Source organism: Pristiophorus japonicus, chromosome 3 (assembly GCF_044704955.1).
Source record: "Pristiophorus japonicus isolate sPriJap1 chromosome 3, sPriJap1.hap1, whole genome shotgun sequence".
NCBI lineage: Eukaryota > Metazoa > Chordata > Chondrichthyes > Pristiophoridae > Pristiophorus > Pristiophorus japonicus.
This window is the reverse complement of record NC_091979.1, coordinates 229245921-229267421: the sequence shown is the minus strand read 5'-3', so window position 1 is coordinate 229267421 and position 21501 is coordinate 229245921.

Sequence of the window (21501 nt, the reverse complement as noted above, 5' to 3'; positions counted from 1 at the left end):
AGTGAGGGGTGTGGGGTTTATCAGAGTGTTACAATGAGGGATGTGTGGTATATCAGAGTGTTACAGTGAGGGTTGTGGATTATATCAGTGTTACAGTGAGGGGTGTGGGGTATATCTGTGTGTTACAGTGAGGGGTATGGAGTATATCAAAGTGTTACAGTGAGAGGTGTGGGGTATATGTGTTAGTTAGTATGCAGATACAGCACATGATCCGGAAGGCCAATGGAATCTTGGATTTTATTGCAAAGGGGATGGAGTATAAAAGCAGGTAAGTCTTCCTGCACTTATACAGGGTATTGGTGAGGCCACACATGGAATACTATGTGCAGTTTTGGTTTTTACATTTTTACGAAAGGATATACTTGCTTTGGAGGCAGTTCAGAGAAGGTTCACTAGGTTGATCCCGGAGATGAGGGGGATGACTTATGAGGAAAGGTTGGAGGTTGGGCCTGTACACATTGGAATTCAGAAGAATGAGAGGTGATCTTATCGAAACATTTTAGATCATGAGGGGGCTTGACAAGGTGGATGCAGAGAGGATGTTTCCACTGATGGGGGAGATTAGAACTAAGGGGCATAATCTTAGAATAAGGGACCGCCCATTTAAAACTTAGATGAGGAGAAATTTCTTCTCTCAGAGGGTTGTAAATTTGTGAAATTCGCTGCCTCAGAGAGCTGTGGAAGCCGGGACATTGAATAAATTTAAGACAGAGATGAACAGTTTCTAAACCGATAAGGGATTAAGGGGTTATGGTGAGCGTGCAGGGAAATGGACCTGGGTCCATGATCAGATCAGCAATGATCGTATCAAATCGCGGAGCAGGCTCGAGAGGCCGTATGGCCTAAGTCTGCTCCTATTTCTTATGTTCCTATGTTCTTATGGGTGCGGGGTATATCAAAGTGTTGCAGTGAGGGGTGCGGGTTTTATCAGAGTGTTACAGTGAGGGGTGTGGGTATATATCAGAGTGATACTGTGAGGGGTGTGGGATGTACCAGTGTTACAGTGAGGGGTGTGGGGTTTCTCATTGTTTACAGGAGGGGCGTGGGGTATATCAGTGTGTAACACAGAGGTATGGAGTATATCAGAGTGTTACGTTGAGAGGTGTGGGGTATATCAGTGTTACATTGAGGGGTGTGGGGTATATCAGAGTGTTACAGTGAGGGGGGTGGTGTATATCAGTGTTACAGTGAGTGTGTGGGGTATATCAGTGTTACAGTGAGCGGTGTGGGGTATATTACTGTTACAGTGAAGGGTGTGGGGTATAGCAATGTGTTACAGTGAGGGGTGTGGGGTATTTCAGTGTTACAGTGGGGGTGTGGTGTATATCAGAGTTACAATGAGGGGTGTGTGGTATATCAGATTGTTACAGTGAGGGGTGTGGAGTATATCAGTGTATTACAGTGAGGGGTATGGAGTATATCAGAGTGTTACGGTGAGAGGTGTGAGGTATATCAGTGTAACAGTTAGAATGCAGATACAGCACATGATCAGGAAGGCCAATGGATTCTTGGACTTTATTGCAAAGGGGATGGAGTATAAAAGTAGGTAAATCTTCCTACAGTTATACAGGGTCTTGGTGAGGCCACACATGGAATACTGCGTGCAGTTTTGGATTCCATATTTACGAAAAGGATATATTTGCTTTGGAGGCAGTTCAGAGAAGGTTCACTCGGTTGATCCCAGAGATGATGGGAATGACTTATGAGGAAAGGTTGAGTAAGTTGCGCCTATACTCATTGGAATTCAGAAGAATGAGAGGTGATCTTATCGAAATATATAAGATTATGAGGGGGCTTGACAAGGTGGATGCAGAGAGGATGTTTCCACTGATGGGGAGACTAGAACTAAGGGACATTATCTTAGAATAAGGGGCCACCCATTTAAAACTGAGATGAGGAGAAATTTCTTCTCTCAGAGGGTTGTAAATCTGTGGAATTCGCTGCCTCAGAGAACTGTGAAAGCTGGATCATTGAATAAATTTAAGACAGAGATGAACAGTTTCTAAACCGATAAGGGATTAAGGGGTTATGATGAGCAGGCAGGGAAGTGGATCTGAGTCCATGATGAGATCAGCAATGATTGTATTAAATGGGGGAGCAGGTTCGAGGGGCTGTATGGCCTACTCCTGCTCCTATTTCATATGTTCTTATGGGTGCGTGGTATACCAAAGTGTTGCAGAGAGGGGTGCGGATTATATCAGAGCGTTACAGTGAGGGGTGTGGGATATATCATTATTACAGTGAGTGATGCGGGATATATCAGAGTGTTACGGTGAGAGGTGTGGCCTATATCAGAGTGTTACGGTGAAGGGTGTGGTGTATATCAGCTTTACAGTGAGGGGTGAGGAATATATCAGTGTTACAGTGAGGGTTATATCAGTTTTACAGTAAGGGTGTGGGGTATATCAGTATTACAGTGAGGGAAATGGGGAATATCAGAGTGTTACATTGAGGGGTGTAGTGTATATCCGTGTTACAGTGAGGGATATGGGTTATATCACAGTGTTGCAGTGAGGGGTGTGGGGTATATCAGTATTACAGTGGGGGTGTGGGGTATATCAGTGATACAGTGTGGGTGTGGGGTATATCAATGTCACAGTGAGGGGTGTGGGATATATCAGTTTTACAATGAGGGGTGTGGGGTATATCAATGTGTTACAGTGAGAAGTGTGGGTTATATCAGAGTTACAGTGAGAAATGTGGAGTTTATCAGATTGGTACAGTGAGGGGTGCAGGGTATATCATTGTGGGGCATATCAGAGTGTTACTGTGAGGGGTGTTGGCTATATCAGAGTGTTACTGTGAGGGGTGTGGGGTGTATCAGTGTGTTACAGTGAGGAGTGTGGGATATTTCAGTGTTACAGTAAGAGGTGTGGGGTATATCGTTGTTTTACAGTGAGGTGTGTGGGGTATATCAGTGTTACAGTGAGGGGTGTGATCTATATCAGAGTGTTACTGTGAGGGGTGTGGGGTATATCAGTGTGTTACAATGAGGGTGTGTCGTATATCAGTGATACAGTGAGGGGTGTGTGGTATTTCAGTGTTACAGTGAGGGGTGTGGTGTATATCAGAGTGTTACTGTGAGGGGTGTGGGGTATATCAGTGTATTACAGGGAGGAGTGTGGGGTATATCAGTGTTACAGTGAGGGGTGTGGGATATATCATTGTTTTACAGTGAGGAGTGTGTGGTATATCAGTGATACAGTGAGGAGTGTGGGGTATATCAGTGTTACAGTGAGAGGTGTGGGGTATATCAGAGCATTACATTGAGGGATGTGGGGTATATCAGTGTGTTACAGTGAGGGGTGTTGAGTATATCAGTGTTACAGTAAGGGGTGTGGGGTATATCAGAGAGTTACGGTCAGAGGTGTGGGGTATATCAGTGTTACAGTTAGTATGCAGATTCAGCAAGTGATCAGGAAGGCCAATGGAATCTTGGACTTTTTTGCAAAGGGGATAGAGTATAAAAGCAGGTAAGTCTTCCTACACTTATACAGGTCATTGGTGAGGCCACACCTGGAATACTGCGTGCAGGTTTGGTTTCCATATTTACAAAAGGATATACTTGATTTGGAGGCAGTTCAGAGAAGGTTCACTAGGTTGATCCCGAGATGAGGGGGTGACTTATAAGGAAAGGTTGAGGAGGTTGGGCCTGTACACACTGGAATTCATCAGAGGTGATCTTATCGAAACACATTAGATTATGAGGGGGCTTGACAAGGTGGATGCAGAGAGGATGTTTCCACTGATGGGGGAGACTAGAACTAGGGGCCATAATCTTAGAATAAGGGGCCACCCATTTAAAACTGAGATGAGGAGGAATTTATTCTCTGAGAGGGTTGTAATTCTGTGGAATTCGCTACCTCAGAGAGCTATGGAAGCCGGGACATTCAATAAATTTAAGACCGAGCTGGACAATTTCTTAACCGACAAGGGATTAAGAGGTTATGTGGAGCGGGCAGGGAAGTGGACCTGAATCCATGTTCAGATCAGCCATGATCTTATTAAATGGTGGAGCCGGATCGCGGGGCAGTATGGCCTACTACTGCTCCTATTTCTTATATTCTTATGCTCATGAGGGTGCCGGGTATATCAGAGTGTTGCAGTAAGGTGTGCGGGTTATATCAGAGTGTTTCAGTGAGGGGTGTGAGTTATATCAGTATTACAGTAAGTGATGCGGGGTATATCAGAGTGTAACAGTGATGGGTGCGGTGTATATCAGTGAGGGTTAGAAACATAGAAACATAGAAACATAGAAAATAGGTGCAGGAGTAGGCCATTCGGCCCTTCTAGCCTGCACCGCCATTCAATGAGTTCATGGCTGAATATTCAACTTCAGTACCCCATTCCTGCTTTCTCGCCATACCCCTTGATCCCCCTAGTAGTAAGGACCTCATCTAACTCCTTTTTGAATATATTTAGTGAATTGGCCTCAACAACTTTCTGTGGTAGAGAATTCCACAGGTTCACCACTCTCTGGGTGAAGAAGTTCCTCCGCATCTCGGTCCTAAATGGCTTACCCCTTATCCTTAGACTGTGACCTCTGGTTCTGGACTTCCCCAACATTGGGAACATTCTTCCTGCATCTAACCTGTCTAACCCCGTCAGGATTTTAAATGTTTCTATGAGGTCCCCTCTCATTCTTCTGAACTCCAGTGAATACAAGCCCAGTTGATCCAGTCTTTCTTGATAGGTCAGTCCCGCCATCCCGGGAATCAGTCTGGTGAACCTTCGCTGCACTCCCTCAATAGCAAGAATGTCCTTCCTCAGGTTAGGAGACCAAAACTGTACACAATACTCCAGGTGTGGCCTCACCAATGCCCTGTACAACTGTAGCAACACCTCCCTGCCCCTGTACTCAAATCCCCTTGCTATGAAGGCCAACATGCCATTTGCTTTCTTAACCGCCTGCTGCACCTGCATGCCAACCTTCAATGACTGATGCACCTCCCCTTTTCCTAATCTGTCACCATTCAGATAATAGTCTGTCTCTCTGTTTTTACCACCAAAGTGGATAACCTCACATTTATCCACATTATACTTCATCTGCCATGCATTTGCCCACTCACCTAACCTATCCAAGTCGCTCTGCAGCCTCACAGCATCCTCCTCGCAGCTCACACTGCCACCCAACTTAGTGTCATCCGCAAATTTGGAGATACTACATTTAATCCCCTCATCTAAATCATTAATGTACAGTGTAAACAGCTGGGGCCCCAGCACAGAACCTTGCGGTACCCCACTAGTCACTGCCTGCCATTCTGAAAAGTACCCATTTACTCCTACTCTTTGCTTCCTGTCTGACAACCAGTTCTCAATCCATGTCAGTACAATCCCATGTGCTCTAACTTTGCACATCAATCTCTTGTGTGGGACCTTGTCGAACGCCTTCTGAAAGTCCAAATATACCACATCAACTGGTTCTCCCTTATCCACTCTACTGGAAACATCCTCAAAAAATTCCAGAAGATTTGTCAAGCATGATTTCCCTTTCACAAATCCATGCTGACTTGGACCTATCATGTCACCTCTTTACAAATGCACTGCTATGACATCCTTAATAATTGATTCCATCATTTTACCCACTACCGATGTCAGGCTGACCGGTCTATAATTCCCTGTTTTCTCTCTCCCTCCTTTTTTAAAAAGTGGGGTTACATTGGCTACCCTCCACTCCATAGGAACTGATCCAGAGTAAATGGAATGTTGGAAAATGACTGTCAACGCATCCACTATTTCCAAGGCCACCTCCTTAAGTACTCTGGGATGCAGTCCATCAGGCCCTGGGGATTTATCGGCCTTCAATCCCATCAATTTCCCCAACACAATTTCCCGGCTAATAAGGATTTCCCTCAGTTCCTCCTCCTTACTAGACCCCCCGACCCCTTTTATAACCAGAAGGTTGTTCGTGTCCTCCTTCGTGAATACCGAACCAAAGTACTTGTTCAATTGGTCCGCCATTTCTTTGTTCCCCGTTATGACTTCCCCTGATTCTGACTACAGGGGACCTACGTTTGTCTTTACTAACCTTTTTCTCTTTACATATCTATAGAAACTTTTGCAATCCGTCTTAATGTTCCCTGCAAGCTTTTTCTCATACTCCATTTTCCCTGCCCTAATCAAACCCTTTGTCCTCCTCTGCTGAGTTCTAAATTTCTCCCAGTCCCCAGGTTCGCTGCTATTTCTGGCCAATTTGTATGCCACTTCCTTGGCTTTAATACTATCCCTGATTTCCCTTGATAGCCACGGTTGAGCCACCTTCCCTTTTTTATTTCTATGCCAGACAGGAATGTACAATTGTTGTAGTTCATCCATTCGGTCTCTAAATGTCTGCCATTGCCCATCCACAGTCAACCCCTTAAGTATCATTCACCAATCCATCCCAGCCAATTCACGCCTCATACCTTCAAAGTTAGCCTTCTTTAAGTTCTGGACCATGGTCTCTGAATTAACTGTTTCATTCTCCATCCCAATGCAGAATTCCACCATATTATGGTCACTCTTCCCCAAGGGGCTTCGCACAACGAGATTGCTAATTAATCCTCTCTCATTACATAACACCCAGTCTAAGATGGCCTCCCCCCTAGTTGGTTCCTCGACATATTGGTCTAAAAAACCATCCCTTATGCACTCCAGAAAATCCTCCTCCACCGTATTGCTTCCAGTTTGGTTAGCCCAATCTATGTGCATATTAAAGTCACCCATTATAACTGCTGCACCTTTATTGCACGCACCCCTAATTTCCTGTTTGATGCCCTCCCCAACATCACTACTACTGTTTGGAGGTCTGTACACAACTCCCACTAACGTTTTTTGCCCTTTGGTGTTCTGCAGCTCTACCCATATAGATTCCACATCATCCAAGCTAATGTCCTTCCTAACTATTGCCTTAATCTCCTCCTTAACCAGCAATGCTACCCCACCTCCTTTTCCTTTTATTCTATCCTTCCTGAATGTTGAATACCCCTGGATGTTGAGTTTCCAGCCCTGCTCATCCTGGAGCCACGTCTCCGTAATCCCAATCACATCATATTTGTTAACATCTATTTGCACAGTTAATTCATCCACCTTATTGCGGATACTCCTTGCATTAAGACACAAAGCCTTTAGGCTTGTTTTTTTAACACCCTCTGTCCTTTTAGAATTTTGCTGTACAATGGCCCTTTTTGTTCTTTGCCTTGGGTTTCTCTGCCCTCCACTTTTCCTCATCTCCTTTCTGTCTTTTGTTTTTGCCTCCTTTTTGTTTCCCTCTATCTCCCTGCATTGGTTCCCATCCCCCTGCCATATTAGTTTAACTCCTCCCCAACAGCACTAGCAAACACTCCCCCAAGGACATTGGTTCCGATTCTGCCCAGGTGCAGACCGTCCGGATTGTACTGGTCCCACCTCCCCCAGAACCGGTTCCATTGCCCCAGGAATTTGAATCCCTCCCTGCTGCACCATTGCTCAAGCCACGTATTCATCTGAGCTATCCTGCGATTCCTGCTCTGACTAGCACGTGGCACTGGTAGCAATCCCAAGATTACTACTTTTGAGGTCCTACTTTTTAATTTAGCTCCTAGCTCCTTAAATTCATTTCGTAGGAACTCATCCCTTTTTTTACCTATGTCATTGGTACCAACGTGCACCACGACAACTGGCTGTTCTCCCTCCCTTTTTAGAATGTCCTGCACCCGCTCCGAGACATCCTTGACCCTTGCACCAGGGAGGCAACATACCATCCTGGAGTCTCGGTTGCGGCCGCAGAAACGCCTATCTATTCCCCTTACAATTGAATCCCCTATCACTATCGCTCGCCCACTCTTTTTCCTGCCCTCCTGTGCAACAGAGCCAGCCACGGTGCCATGAACTTGGCTGCTGCTGCCCACTCCTGATGAGTCATCCCCCTCAACAGCACTCAAAGCAGTGTATCTGTTTTGCAGTGGGATGACCACAGGGGACCCCTGCACTACCTTCCTTGCACTACTCTTCCTGCTGGTCTTCCATTCCCTCGCTGGCTGTGGACCCTTCTCCTGCGGTAAGACCAACTCGCTACACGTGATACTCACGTCATTCTCAGCATCGTGGATGCTCCAGAGTGAATCCACCTTCAGCTCCAACTCCGCAACGCGGACCGTCAGTAGCCGGAGGTGGACACACTTCCCGCACATGTAGTCGTCAGGGACACTGGTGTTGTCCCCGTGTTCTCACATGGTACAGGAGGAGCATATCACCTGACCGAGCTGTCCTGCCATGACTTAACCCTTAGATACACTTAAATTGCCGACAACAATGTTAAAAGTTACTGACTAACAAAGAAAAAGAAAAACTACTCACCAATCAGCAGCCAATCACTTACCACGTTGGCTGTGACGTCACTTTTTGATTTCTTTCTACTTCTTTTTTGACTTCTCTCAGCTGGAACGGTCCCGGTCCCGCCTCTCTCAACTCCCGCCTCTCTCGACGCTCCCCGGACTGCTGAGACTTTTATAGGCCGCTGCCTCTCTCGACGCTCCCCGGACTGCTGAGCCTTTTATAGGCCGCTGCCTCTCTCGACTCCCGCCTCTCTCGACGCTCCCCGGACTGCTGAGCCTTTTATAGGCCGCTGCCTCTCTCGACTCCCGCCTCTCTCGACGCTCTCCGGACTGCTGAGCCTTTTATAGGCCGCTGCCTCTCTCAACTCCCGCCTCTCTCGACGCTCCCTGGACTGCTGAGCCTTTTATAGGCCGCTGCCTCTCTCGACGCTCCCCGGACTGCTGAGTCTTTTATAGGCCGCTGCCTCTCTCGACTCCCGCCTCTCTCGACGCTCCCCGGACTGCTGAGCCTTTTATAGGCCGCTGCCTCTCTCGACGCTCCCCGGACTGCTGAGCCTTTTATAGGCCGCTGCCTCTCTCAACTCCCGCCTCTCTCGACGCTCCCCGGACTGCTGAGCCTTTTATAGGCCGCTGCCTCTCTCAACTCCCGCCTCTCTCGACGCTCCCCGGACTGCTGAGCCTTTTATAGGCCGCTGCATCTCTCGACGCTCCCCGGACTGCTGAGCCTTTTATAGGCCGCTGCCTCTCTCAACTCCCGCCTCTCTCGACGCTCCCCGGACTGCTGAGCCTTTTATAGGCCGCTGCCTCTCTCGACGCTCCCCGGACTGCTGAGTCTTTTATAGGCCGCCGCCTCTCTCGACGCTCCCCGGACTGCTGAGCCTTTTATAGGCCGCTGCCTCTCTCGACTCCCGCCTCTCTCTGTGGGATATATCAGTGTTACACTGAGGGGTGTGGGTTATATCAGTTTTACAGTGAGGGTTTGGGGTACATTAGTGATACAGAGACGGTGTGGGGTATATCAGTGATACAGTGAGGGGTGTGGGGTATACCATAGTGTTACTGTGAGGGGTGTGGGGTATATCAATGTTACAGTGAGGGATGTGGGGTATATCGGTGTGTTACATTGAGGAGTGTGGGGTATATCAGTGTTACAGTGAGGGCTGTGGGGTTTATCAATGTTATTGAGGGGTGTGGGGTATATCATTGTTTTACAGTGAGGAGTGTGTGGTATATCAGTGATACAGTGAGGAGTGTGGGGTATATCAGTGTTACAGTGAGAGGTGTGGGGTATATCAGAGCATTACATTGAGGGATGTGGGGTATATCAGTGTGTTACAGTGAGGGGTGTTGAGTATATCAGTGTTACAGTAAGGGGTGTGGGGTATATCAGAGAGTTACGGTCAGAGGTGTGGGGTATATCAATGTTACAGTGAGGGGTGTGGGGTATATCATAGTGTTACTGTGAGGTGTGTGGGGTATATCAATGTTACAGTGAGGGATGTGGGGTATATCAGTGTGTTACATTGAGGAGTGTGGGGTATATCAGTGTTACAGTGTGGGTCGTGTGGTATATCAGTGTTACAGTGAGGGGTGTGGGGTGCATCAGTGTCTTACAGTGAGGGGTGTGGGCTATATCAGTGTGTTACAGTGAGGGGTGTTGAGTATATCAGAGTGTTATAGTGAGAGGTGTGGGGTATATCAGTGTAACAGTTAGTATGCAGATACAGCAATTAATCAGGAAGGCCAATGGAATCTTGGACTTTATTGCAAAGGGGATGGAGTATAAAAGCAGGTAAGTCTTGCTACAGTTATACAGGGTATTGGTGAGGCCACACCTGGAATACTGCATGCAATTTTGGTTTCCATATTTACAAAAGGATATACTTGCTTTGGAGGCAGTTCAGAGAAGGTTCACAAGGTTGATTCCGAGATGAGGGGGTGACTCATGAGGAAAGTTTGAGGAGGTTGGGCCTGTACACATTGGAATTCATCAGAGGTGATCTTATCGAAACATGTTAGATTGTGAGGGGGCTTGACAAGGTGAATGCAGAGAGGATGTTTCCACTGATGTGGGAGACTAGAGCTAGGGGCCATAATCTTAGAATAAGGGGCCACTGATTTACAACTGAGATGAGGAGAAATTTCTTCTCTCAGAGCATTGGAATTCTGTGGAATTCACTGCCTCAGAGAGCTGTGAAAGCTGGGACATTGAATAAATTTAAGACAGCAATAGACAGTTTCTAAACCGATAAGGGATTAAGAGGTTATGGTGATAGGGCAGGGAAGTGGACCTGAGTTCATGATCAAATCAGCAATGATCGTATTAAATGGCGGAGCAGGCTTGAGGGAGAATATGGCCTACTCCTGCTCCTATTCCTTATGTTCTTATGGGTGCGGGATATATCAGAGTGTTGCAGTGAGGGGTGCGGGTTATATCAGTATTACAGTGAGTGATGCAGGATATATCACAGTGTTATGGTGAGGGGTGTGGGTTATATCAGAGTGTTACGGTGAGGGGTGTGGGTTATACCAGAGTGTTACGGTGAAAGGTGTGTGGTATATCAGCGTTACAGTGAAGGGTGTGGCGTATATCAGTGTTACAGTGAGGGATGTGGGGTTGTTACTGTGAGGGGTGTGGGTGTATATGATAGTTTCAGTGAGGAGTGTGGAGTATATCAGTTTGTTACAGTGAGGGGTGTGGGGTATATCATTGTTACATTGAGGGCTGTGGGTATAGCAGTGATACAGTGAGGGGTGTGGGATATATCAGTGTTACAGTGAGCGGTGTGGGGTATATCAGAATGTTACAGTGAGGGTTGTGGGGTATATCAGTTTGTTACAGTGAGGATTGTGGGATATATCAGTGTTACAGTGAGCGGTGTGGGGTATATCAGAATGTTACAGTGAGGGTTGTGGGGTATATCAGTTTGTTACAGTGAGGATTGTGGGATATATCAGTGTTACAGTGAGCGGTGTGGGGTATATCAGAATGTTACAGTGAGGGTTGTGGGGTATATCAGTTTGTTACAGTGAGGATTGTGGGGTATATCAGTGTTACAGTGAGGGGTGTGGCGTATATCAATGTTACAGTGAGGGGTGTGGGTTATATCAATGTTACAGTGAGGGTCGTGGGGTATATCAGTGTTACAGTGAGAGGTGTGGGGTGTATCAGCGTGTTACAGAGAGGGCTTTGGGGTATATCAGTGTTACAGTGAGGGGTGTGGGGTGTATCAGTGTTACAGTGAGGGCTGTGGGGCATACCAATGTGTTACAGTGAGTATATCAGAGTGTTACGGTGAGAGGTGTGGGGTATATCAGTGTTACAGTTACTATGCAGATACGGCAAGTGATCAGGAAGGCCAATCGAATCTTGGACTTTATTGCAAAGGAGATGGAGTATAAAAGCAGGGAAGTCTTGCTACAGTTATACAGGGTATTGGTGAGGCCACACCTGGAATACTGCTTGCAGTTTTGGTTACCATATTTACGAAAGGATATACTTGCTGTACAGGCAGTTCAGAGAAGGTTCACTAGCTGGATCACGGAGATGAGGGGGCTGACTTATAAGGTAAGGTTGAGGAGGTTGGGCCTGTACACATTGGAATTCAAAAGAATGAGCGGTGATCTTATCGAACCATGTAAGATTATGAGGGGGTTTGACAAGGTGGGATACAGTGAGGATGTTTTCACTGATAGGGGAGATTATACCTAAGGGGCATAATCTTAGAATAAGGGGTCACCCATTTAAAACTGAGATGAGGAGGAATTTCTTCTCTGAGGGTTGTAAATCTGTGGAAATCGCTGACTCAGAGAGCTGTGAAAGCCAGGACATTGAATAAAATTAAGACAGAGATAAACAGTTTCTAAACCGAGAAGGGATTAAGAGGTTATGGTGAGCGGACAGGGAAGTGGACCTGGGTCCATGATCAGATCAGCCATGATCGTATTACATGGCAGAGCAGGCTCGAGGGGCCGTATGGCCTACTCCTGCTCCTATTTCTTATGTTCTTACGTTCTTTTGTGTGCGGTGTCTCTCAGAGTTTTACAGTGAGGGGCGAGGGGTATATCAGAATGTTACAGTGAGGGGTGTTGTGTATATCAGTGTTACAGTGAGAGGTGTGGGGTATATGTGTTATGGTTAGAATGCAGATTCAGCAAGTGATCAGGAAGGCCAATGGAATCTTGGACTTTATTGCAAAGGGGATGGAGTATAAAAGCAGGTAAGTCTTGCTACAGTTATACAGGGTCTTGGTGAGGCCACACCTGGAATACTGCATGCAGTTTTGGTTTCCATATTTACAAAAGGATATACTTGATTTGGAGGCAGTTCAGAGAAGGTTCACGAGGTTGACCCCAAGATGAGGGGGATGACTTTTGAGGAAAGGTTGAGGAGGTTGGGATGTACACATTGGAATTCATCAGAGGTGATCTTATCGAAACACATTAGATTGTGAGGGGGCTTGACAAGGTGGGTGCAGAGAGGATGTTTCCACTGATAGGGGAGACTAGAGCTAGAGGGCATAATCTTAGAATAAGGGGCCACTCATTTAAAACTGAGATGAGGAGGAACTTCTTCTCTCAGAGGGTTGTAAATCTGTGGAATTCGCTGCCTCAGAGAGCAATTGAAGCCGGGACATTGAATAAATTTTTAAGGCAGTGATAGACAGTTTCTTAACCGATAAGGGATTGAGTGGTTATGTGGAATGGGCAGGGAAATGGACCTGAGTCTATGATCAGATCAGCCATGATCTAATTACATGGCGGAGCAGGCTCGCGGGGCCATATCGCCTACTCCTGCTCCTATTTCTTATGTTCTTATGTTCTTAAGGGTGCGGGGTGTATCAGAGTGTTGCAGTGAGAGATATGGGGTATATCAGTGTTACAATGAAGGGTGTGGGGTATATCAGAGTGTTACAGTGAGGGGTGTGGGTTATATCAGTGTTACAGTGAGTGGTGTAGGGTATTTCAGTGATACAGTGGGGGTGTGGTGTATATCAGAGTTACAGTGAGGGGTGTGGGATATATCAATGTGTTAAAGTGAGAAATGTGGGGTGTATCAGTGTTACAATGAGGGGTGTAGGGTATATCAGAGTGTTATGCTGAGCGGTGTGGTGTATATCAGTGTTACAGTTAGTATGCAGATGCAGCAATTAATCAGGAAGTCCAATGGAATCTTGGACTTTATTGCAAAGGGGATGGAGTATAAAAGCAGGCAAGTCTTGCTACAGTTATACAGGGTCTTGGTGAGGCCACACCTGGAATATTGCGTGCGGTTTTGTTTTCCATATTTACAAAAGGATATACTTGATTTGGAGGCAGTTCAGAGAAGGTTCACTAGGTTGATCCCGAGATGAGGGGGTGACTTATGAGGAAAGGTTGAGGAGGTTGGGCCTGTACTCATTGGAATTCATCAGAGGTGATCTTATCGAAATATTTTAGATTATGAGGGGGCTTGACAAGATGGATGCAGAGAGGATGTTTCCACTGATAGGGGAGACTAGAACTCGGGGGCATAATCTTAGAATAAGGGGCCACCAATTTAAAACTGAGATGACAAGGAATTTCTTCTCTCAGAGGTTTGCAAATCTGTGGAATTCACTGCCTCAGAGAGTTGTGGATGCCAGGACATTGAATAAATTTAAGACAGAGATCGACAGTTTCTTAACTGATAAGGGATTAAGAGGTTATGGGAAGCAGGCAGGGAAGTGGACCTGAGTCCATGATCAGATCAGCCATGGTCAAATTTTTAATGGTGAAGCAGGCTCGAGGGGCCGTATGGCCTACTCGTGCTCCTATTTCTTATGTTCTTATGTTCTTATGTTCTTTTGGGCACGAGGTATATCAGAGTGTTACAGTTATATATCAGTGTAACGGTGAGGGGTGTGGGTTATATCTGTGTGACAGTGAGGTTTGTTCAATATATCAGAGTTTTACAGTGAGGGGTGTGGGGTATATCAGTTTTACCGTGATGGGTGTGGGGTACATCAGTGTTACAGTGAGAGGTGTGGGGTATATAAGTGTTTCAGTGAGGGGTGTGGTATATCATTGTTACACTGAGGGGTGTGGGGTATATCAGTGTTACAATGAGAGCTGTGGGGTATATCAGTGTTCCAGTGACAGGTGTGTCATATATCAGAGTGTTACAGTGAGGAGTGTGGCAGATATCAGTGTGTTGCAGTGAGGAGTGCGGGGTATATCAAAGTGTTACAGTGAGGGTTGTGGATTATATCAGTGTTATAGTGATGGGTGTGGGGTGTATGAGTGTTACAGTGAGGGGTGTGGGGTATATAAGTGTTACAGTGAGATGTGTGGGGTATATCAGTGTTACAGTAAGGGTTGTGGGGTATATCAAAACATAGAAACATAGAAAATAGGTGCAGGAGTAGGCCATTCGGCCCTTCGCGCCTGCACCACCATTCAATATGATCATGGCTGATCATGCAACCTCAGTATCCCATTCCTGCTTTCGCGAACTACCTTTTGAATATATCTGACGAACTGGCCTCAACAACTTTCTGTGGTAGAGAATTCCACAGGTTCACAATTCACTGAGTGAAGACGTTTCTCCTTGTCTCGGTCCTAAATGTCTTACCCTTTATCCTTAGACTGTGACCCCAGGTTCTGGACTTCCACAACATCGGGAACATTCTTCCTACATCTAACTTATTCAATCTCGTCAAAATTGTATATGTTTCTATGAGATCCTCTCGCATTCTTCTAAATTCCAGTGAATAAAAGTCCAGTCGATCCAGTCTTTCTTCATATGTCAGTCCTGCCATCCCGGGAATCAGTCTGGTGAACCTTCGCTGCACTCCCTCAATAGCAAGAATGTCCTTTCTCAGATTAGGAGACCAAAACTGGACACAATATTCAAGGTATGGCTTCACCAAGGCCCTGTACAACTGTAGTAAAACCTCCCTGCTCCTCTACTCAAATCCCCTCGCTATGAAGGTCAACATGCCATTTGCCTTCTTCATCACCTGCTGGACCTGCATGCCAACTTTCAATGACTGATGTACCATGACACCCAGGTCTCATTGCACCTCCCCTTTTCCTAATCTGTCAGCATTCACATAATATTCTGCCTTCCTGTTTTTGCCACCAAAATGGATAACCTCACATTTATCTACATTATACTGCATCTGCCATGCATTTTCCCACTCACCTAACCTGTCCAAGTCACCCTGCAGCCTCTTAGTATCCTCCTCACAGCTCACATTGCCATCCAACTTAGTGTCATCTGCAAACTTGGAGATATTACATTCAATTCCTTCATCTAAATCATGAGTGTATATTGTAAAAAGCTGGGGTTCCAGCACTGAGCCCTGCGGTACCCTACTAGTCACTGCCTGCCATTCTGAAAAGGACCCATTTATTCCTACTCTTTGCTTCCTATCTGCCAACCAGTTCTCTATCCACGTCAAAACATGACCCCCAATACCACGTGCTTTAATTTTGCACACTAATCTCTTGTGTGGGATCTTGTCAAAAGCCTTTTGAAAGTCCAAATCCACCACAGCCACTGGTTCTCCCTTGTCCACTCTACTAGTTACATCCTCAAAAAATTCTAGAAGATTTGTCAAGCATGATTTCCCTTTCATAAATCCATGCTGACTTGGACCGATCCTGTCACTGCTTTCCAAATGTGCTGCTTTTACATCTTTAATAATTGATTCCAACATTTTCCCCACTATTGATGTCAGGCTAACCGGCCTATACTTCCCTGTTTTCTCTCTCCCTCCATTTTTAAAAAGTGTGGTTACATTAGCTATGCACCAATCCATAGGAACTGATCCAGAGTCTATAGAATGTTTGAAAATGACCACCAATGCATCCACTATTTCTAGGACCACTTCCTTAAGTACTCTGGGATGCAGACTATCAGGCCCTGGGGATTTGTCGACCTTCAATCCCATCAATTTCCCCAACACAATTTCCGAACTAATAAAGATTTCCTTCAGTTCCTCCTTCTCGCTAGACCCTCGGTCCCCTCGTGTTTCTGGAAGGTTATTTGTGTCTTCCTTAGTGAAGACAGAACCAAAGTATTTGTTCAATTCGTCTGCAATTTCTTTGTTCTCCATTATAAATTCACCTGATTCTAACAGCAAGGGACCTACATTTGTCTTCATTAATCTTTTTCACTTCACATATCTACAGAAGCTTTTGCAGTCAGTTTTTATGTTCCCTGCAAGCTTACTCTCATACTCTATTTTCCCTCTCCTAATTAAACACTTTGTCCTCCTCTGCTGAATTCTAAATTTCTCCCAGTCCTCATGTTTGCTGCTTTTTCTGGCAAAGTTATATGCCTCTTCCTTGAATTTAACACTATCCCTAATTTCCCTTGTTAGCCACAGTTGAGCCACCTTCCCCATTTTATTTTTATGCCAGACAAGGATGTACAATTGTTGAAGTTCATCCATGTGATCTTTAAATGTCTGCCATTGCCTATCCACCGCCAACCCTTTAAGTTTCATTCGCCAGTCTATCCTAGATAATTCACGTCTCATACAATCGAAGTTACCTTTCTTTAAGTTCAGGACACTGGTCTCTGAATTAACTGTGTCGACTCCATCTTAATGAAGAATTCTACCATATTATGGTCACTCTGCCCCAAGTGAGGGGTGTGGGATATATCAGTGTTACAGTGATGGGTGCGGGCTATATCAATATTACAGTGAGATGTGTGGGGTATATCAATGTTACGATAAGGAGTGTGGGGTATATCAGTGTTACATTGAGGGATGTGGGGTATATCAGTGTTACAGTGAGAGGTGTGGGGCATATCAGTATTACAGTGAGGAGTGTGAGGTATATCAGAGTGTTGCAGTGAGGGCTGTGGGGTATATCAATGTTACAGTGAGGAGTGTGGGGTATATCAGAGTGTTACAGTGAGGGTTTTGGGTTATAGAAACATAGAAACATAGAAAATAGGTGCAGGAGTAGGCCATTCGGCCCTTCTAGCCTGCACCGCCATTCAATGAGTTCATGGCTGAACATTCAACTTCAGTACCCCATTCCTGCTTTCTCGCCATACCCCTTGATCCCCCTAGTAGTAAGGACCTCATCTAACTCCTTTTTGAATATATTTAGTGAATTGGCCTCAACAACTTTCTGTGGTAGAAAATTCCACAGGTTCACCACTCTCTGGGTGAAGAAGTTCCTCCGCATCTCGGTCCTAAATGGCTTACCCCTTATCCTTAGACTGTGACCTCTGGTTCTGGACTTCCCCAACATTGGGAACATTCTTCCTGCATCTAACCTGTCTAACCCCGTCAGAATTTTAAATGTTTCTATGAGGTCCCCTCTCATTCTTCTGAACTCCAGTGAATACAAGCCCAGTTGATCCAGTCTTTCTTGATAGGTCAGTCCCGCCATCCCGGGAATCAGTCTGGTGAACCTTCGCTGCACTCCCTCAATAGCAAGAATGTCCTTCCTCAGGTTAGGAGACCAAAACTGTACACAATACTCCAGGTGTGGCCTCACCAATGCCCTGTACAACTGTAGCAACACCTCCCTGCCCCTGTACTCAAATCCCCTTGCTATGAAGGCCAACATGCCATTTGCTTTCTTAACCGCCTGCTGCACCTGCATGCCAACCTTCAATGACTGATGTACCATGACACCCAGGTCTCTTTGCACCTTCCCTTTTCCTAATCTGTCACCATTCAGATAATAGTCTGTCTCTCTGTTTTTACCACCAAAGTGGATAACCTCACATTTATCCACATTATACTTCATCTGCCATGCATTTGCCCACTCACCTAACCTATCCAAGTCGCTCTGCAGCCTCACAGCATCCTCCTCGCAGCTCACACTGCCACCCAACTTAGTGTCATCCGCAAATTTGGAGATACTACATTTAATCCCATCGTCTAAATCATTAATGTACAGTGTAAACAGCTGGGGCCCCAGCACAGAACCTTGCGGTACCCCACTAGTCACTGCCTGCCATTCTGAAAAGTACCCATTTACTCCTACTCTTTGCTTCCTGTCTGACAACCAGTTCTCAATCCATGTCAGTACACTACCCCCAATCCCATGTGCTCTAACTTTGCACATCAATCTCTTGTGTGGGACCTTGTCGAACGCCTTCTGAAAGTCCAAATATACCACATCAACTGGTTCTCCCTTGTCCACTCTACTGGAAACATCCTCAAAAAATTCCAGAAGATTTGTCAAGCATGATTTCCCTTTCACAAATCCATGCTGACTTGGACCTATCATGTCACCTCTTTCCAAATGCACTGCTATGACATCCTTAATAATTGATTCCATCATTTTACCCACTACCGATGTCAGGCTGACAGATCTATAATTCCCTGTTTTCTCTCTCCCTCCTTTTTGAAAAAGTGGGGTTACATTGGCTACCCTCCACTCCATAGGAACTGATCCAGAGTCAATGGAATGTTGGAAAATGACTGTCAACGCATCCACTATTTCCAAGGCCACCTCCTTAAGTACTCTGGGATGCAGTCCATCAGGCCCTGGGGATTTATCGGCCTTCAATCCCATCAATTTCCCCAACACAATTTCCCAGCTAATAAGGATTTCCCTCAGTTCCTCCTCCTTACTAGACCCCCCGACCCCTTTTATAACCGGAAGGTTGTTCGTGTCCTCCTTTGTGAATACCGAACCAAAGTACTTGTTCAATTGGTCCGCCATTTCTTTGTTCCCCGTTATGACTTCCCCTGATTCTGACTGCAGGGGACCTACGTTTGTCTTTACTAACCTTTTTCTCTTTACATATCTATAGAAACTTTTGCAATCCGTCTTAATGTTCCCTGCAAGCTTCTTCTCATACTCCATTTTCCCTGCCCTAATCAAACCCTTTGTCCTCCTCTGCTGAGTTCTAAATTTCTCCCAGTCCCCAGGTTCGCTGCTATTTCTGGCCAATTTGTATGCCACTTCCTTGGCTTTAATACTATCCCTGATTTCCCTTGATAGCCACGGTTGAGCCACCTTCCCTTTTTTATTTTTATGCCAGACAGGAATGTACAATTGTTGTAGTTCATCCATGCGGTCTCTAAATGTCTGCCATTGCCCATCCACAATCAACACCTTAAGTATCATTCGCCAATCCATCCCAGCCAATTCACGCCTCATACCTTCAAAGTTAGCCTTCTTTAAGTTCTGGACCATGGTCTCTGAATTAACTGTTTCATTCTCCATCCCAATGCAGAATTCCACCATATTATGGTCACTCTTCCCCAAGGGGCCTCGCATAACGAGATTGCTAATTAATCCTCTCTCATTACATAACACCCAGTCTAAGATGGCCTCCCCCCTAGTTGGTTCCTCGACATATTGGTCTAAAAAACCATCCCTTATACACTCCAGAAAATCCTCCTCCACCGTATTGCTTCCAGTTTGGCTAGCCCAATCTATGTGCATATTAAAGTCACCCATTATAACTGCTGCACCTTTATTGCACGCACCCCTAATTTCATGTTTGATGCCCTCCCCAACATCACTACTACTGTTTGGAGGTCTGTACACAACTCCCACTAACGTTTTTTGCCCTTTGGTGTTCTGCAGCTCTACCCATATAGATTCCACATCATCCAAGCTAATGTCCTTCCTAACTATTGCCTTAATCTCCTCCTTAACCAGCAATGCTACCCCACCTCCTTTTCCTTTTATTCTATCCTTCCTGAATGTTGAATACCCCTGGATGTTGAGTTCCCAGCCCTGATCATCCTGGAGCCACGTCTCCGTAATCCCAATCACATCATATTTGTTAACATCTATTTGCACAGTTAATTCATCCACCTTATTGCGGATACTCCTTGCATTAAGACACAAAGCCTTTAGTCTTGTTTTTTTAACACCCTCTGTCCTTTTAGAATTTTGCTGTACAATGGCCCTTTTTGTTCTTTGCCTTGGGTTTCTCTGCCTTCCACTTTTCCTCATCTCCTTTCTGTCTTTTGTTTTTGCCTCCTTTTTGTTTCCCTCTATCTCCCTGCATTGGTTCCCATCCCCCTGCCATATTGGTTTAACTCCTCCCCAACAGCACTAGCAAACACTCCCCCGAGGACATTGGTTCCGATTCTGCCCAGGTGCAGACCGTCCGGATTGTACTGGTCCCACCTCCCCCAGAACCGGTTCCAATGTCCCAGGAATTTGAATCCCTCCCTGCTGCACCATTGCTCAAGCCACGTATTCATCTGAGCTATCCTGCGATTCCTGCTCTGACTAGCACGTGGCACTGGTAGCAATCCCGAGATTACTACTTTTGAGGTCCTACTTTTTAATTTAGCTCCTAGCTCCTTAAATTCATTTCGTAGGAACTCGTCCCTTTTTTTACCTATGTCATTGGTACCAACGTGCACCACGACAACTGGCTGTTCTCCCTCCCTTTTTAGAATGTCCTGCACCCGCTCCGAGACATCCTTGACCCTTGCACCAGGGAGGCAACATACCATCCTGGAGTCTCGGTTGCGGCCGCAGAAACGCCTATCTATTCCCCTTACAATTGAATCCCCTATCACTATCGCTCGCCCACTCTTTTTCCTGCCCTCCTGTGCAACAGAGCCAGCCACGGTGCCATGAACTTGGCTGCTGCTGCCCGCTCCTGATGAGTCATCCCCCTCAACAGCACTCAAAGCAGTGTATCTGTTTTGCAGTGGGATGACCACAGGGGACCCCTGCACTACCTTCCTTGCACTACTCTTCCTGCTGGTCTTCCATTCCCTCGCTGGCTGTGGATCATTCTCCTGCGGTAAGACCAACTCGCTACACGTGATACTCACGTCATTCTCAGCATCGTGGATGCTCTAGTGAATCCACCTTCAGCTCCAACTCCGCAACGCGGACCGTCAGTAGCCGGAGGTGGACACACTTCCCGCACATGTCGTCGTCAGGGACACTGGTATTGTCCCCGTGTTCCCACATGGTACAGGAGGAGCATATCACATGACCGAGCTGTCCTGCCATGACTTAACCCTTAGATACACTTAAATTGCCGACAACAATGTTAAAAGTTACTGACTAATAAAGAAAAAGAAAAACTACTCACCAATCAGCAGCCAATCACTTACCACGTTGGCTGTGACGTCACCTTTTGATTTCTTTCTACTTCTTTTTTGACTTCTCTCAGCTGGAGCTGCACAAGTACGCCTCTCTCGACGCTCCCCAGACTGCTGAGCCTTTTATAGGCCGCTGCCTCTCTCGACTCCCGCCTCTCTCGACGCTCCCCGGACTGCTGAGC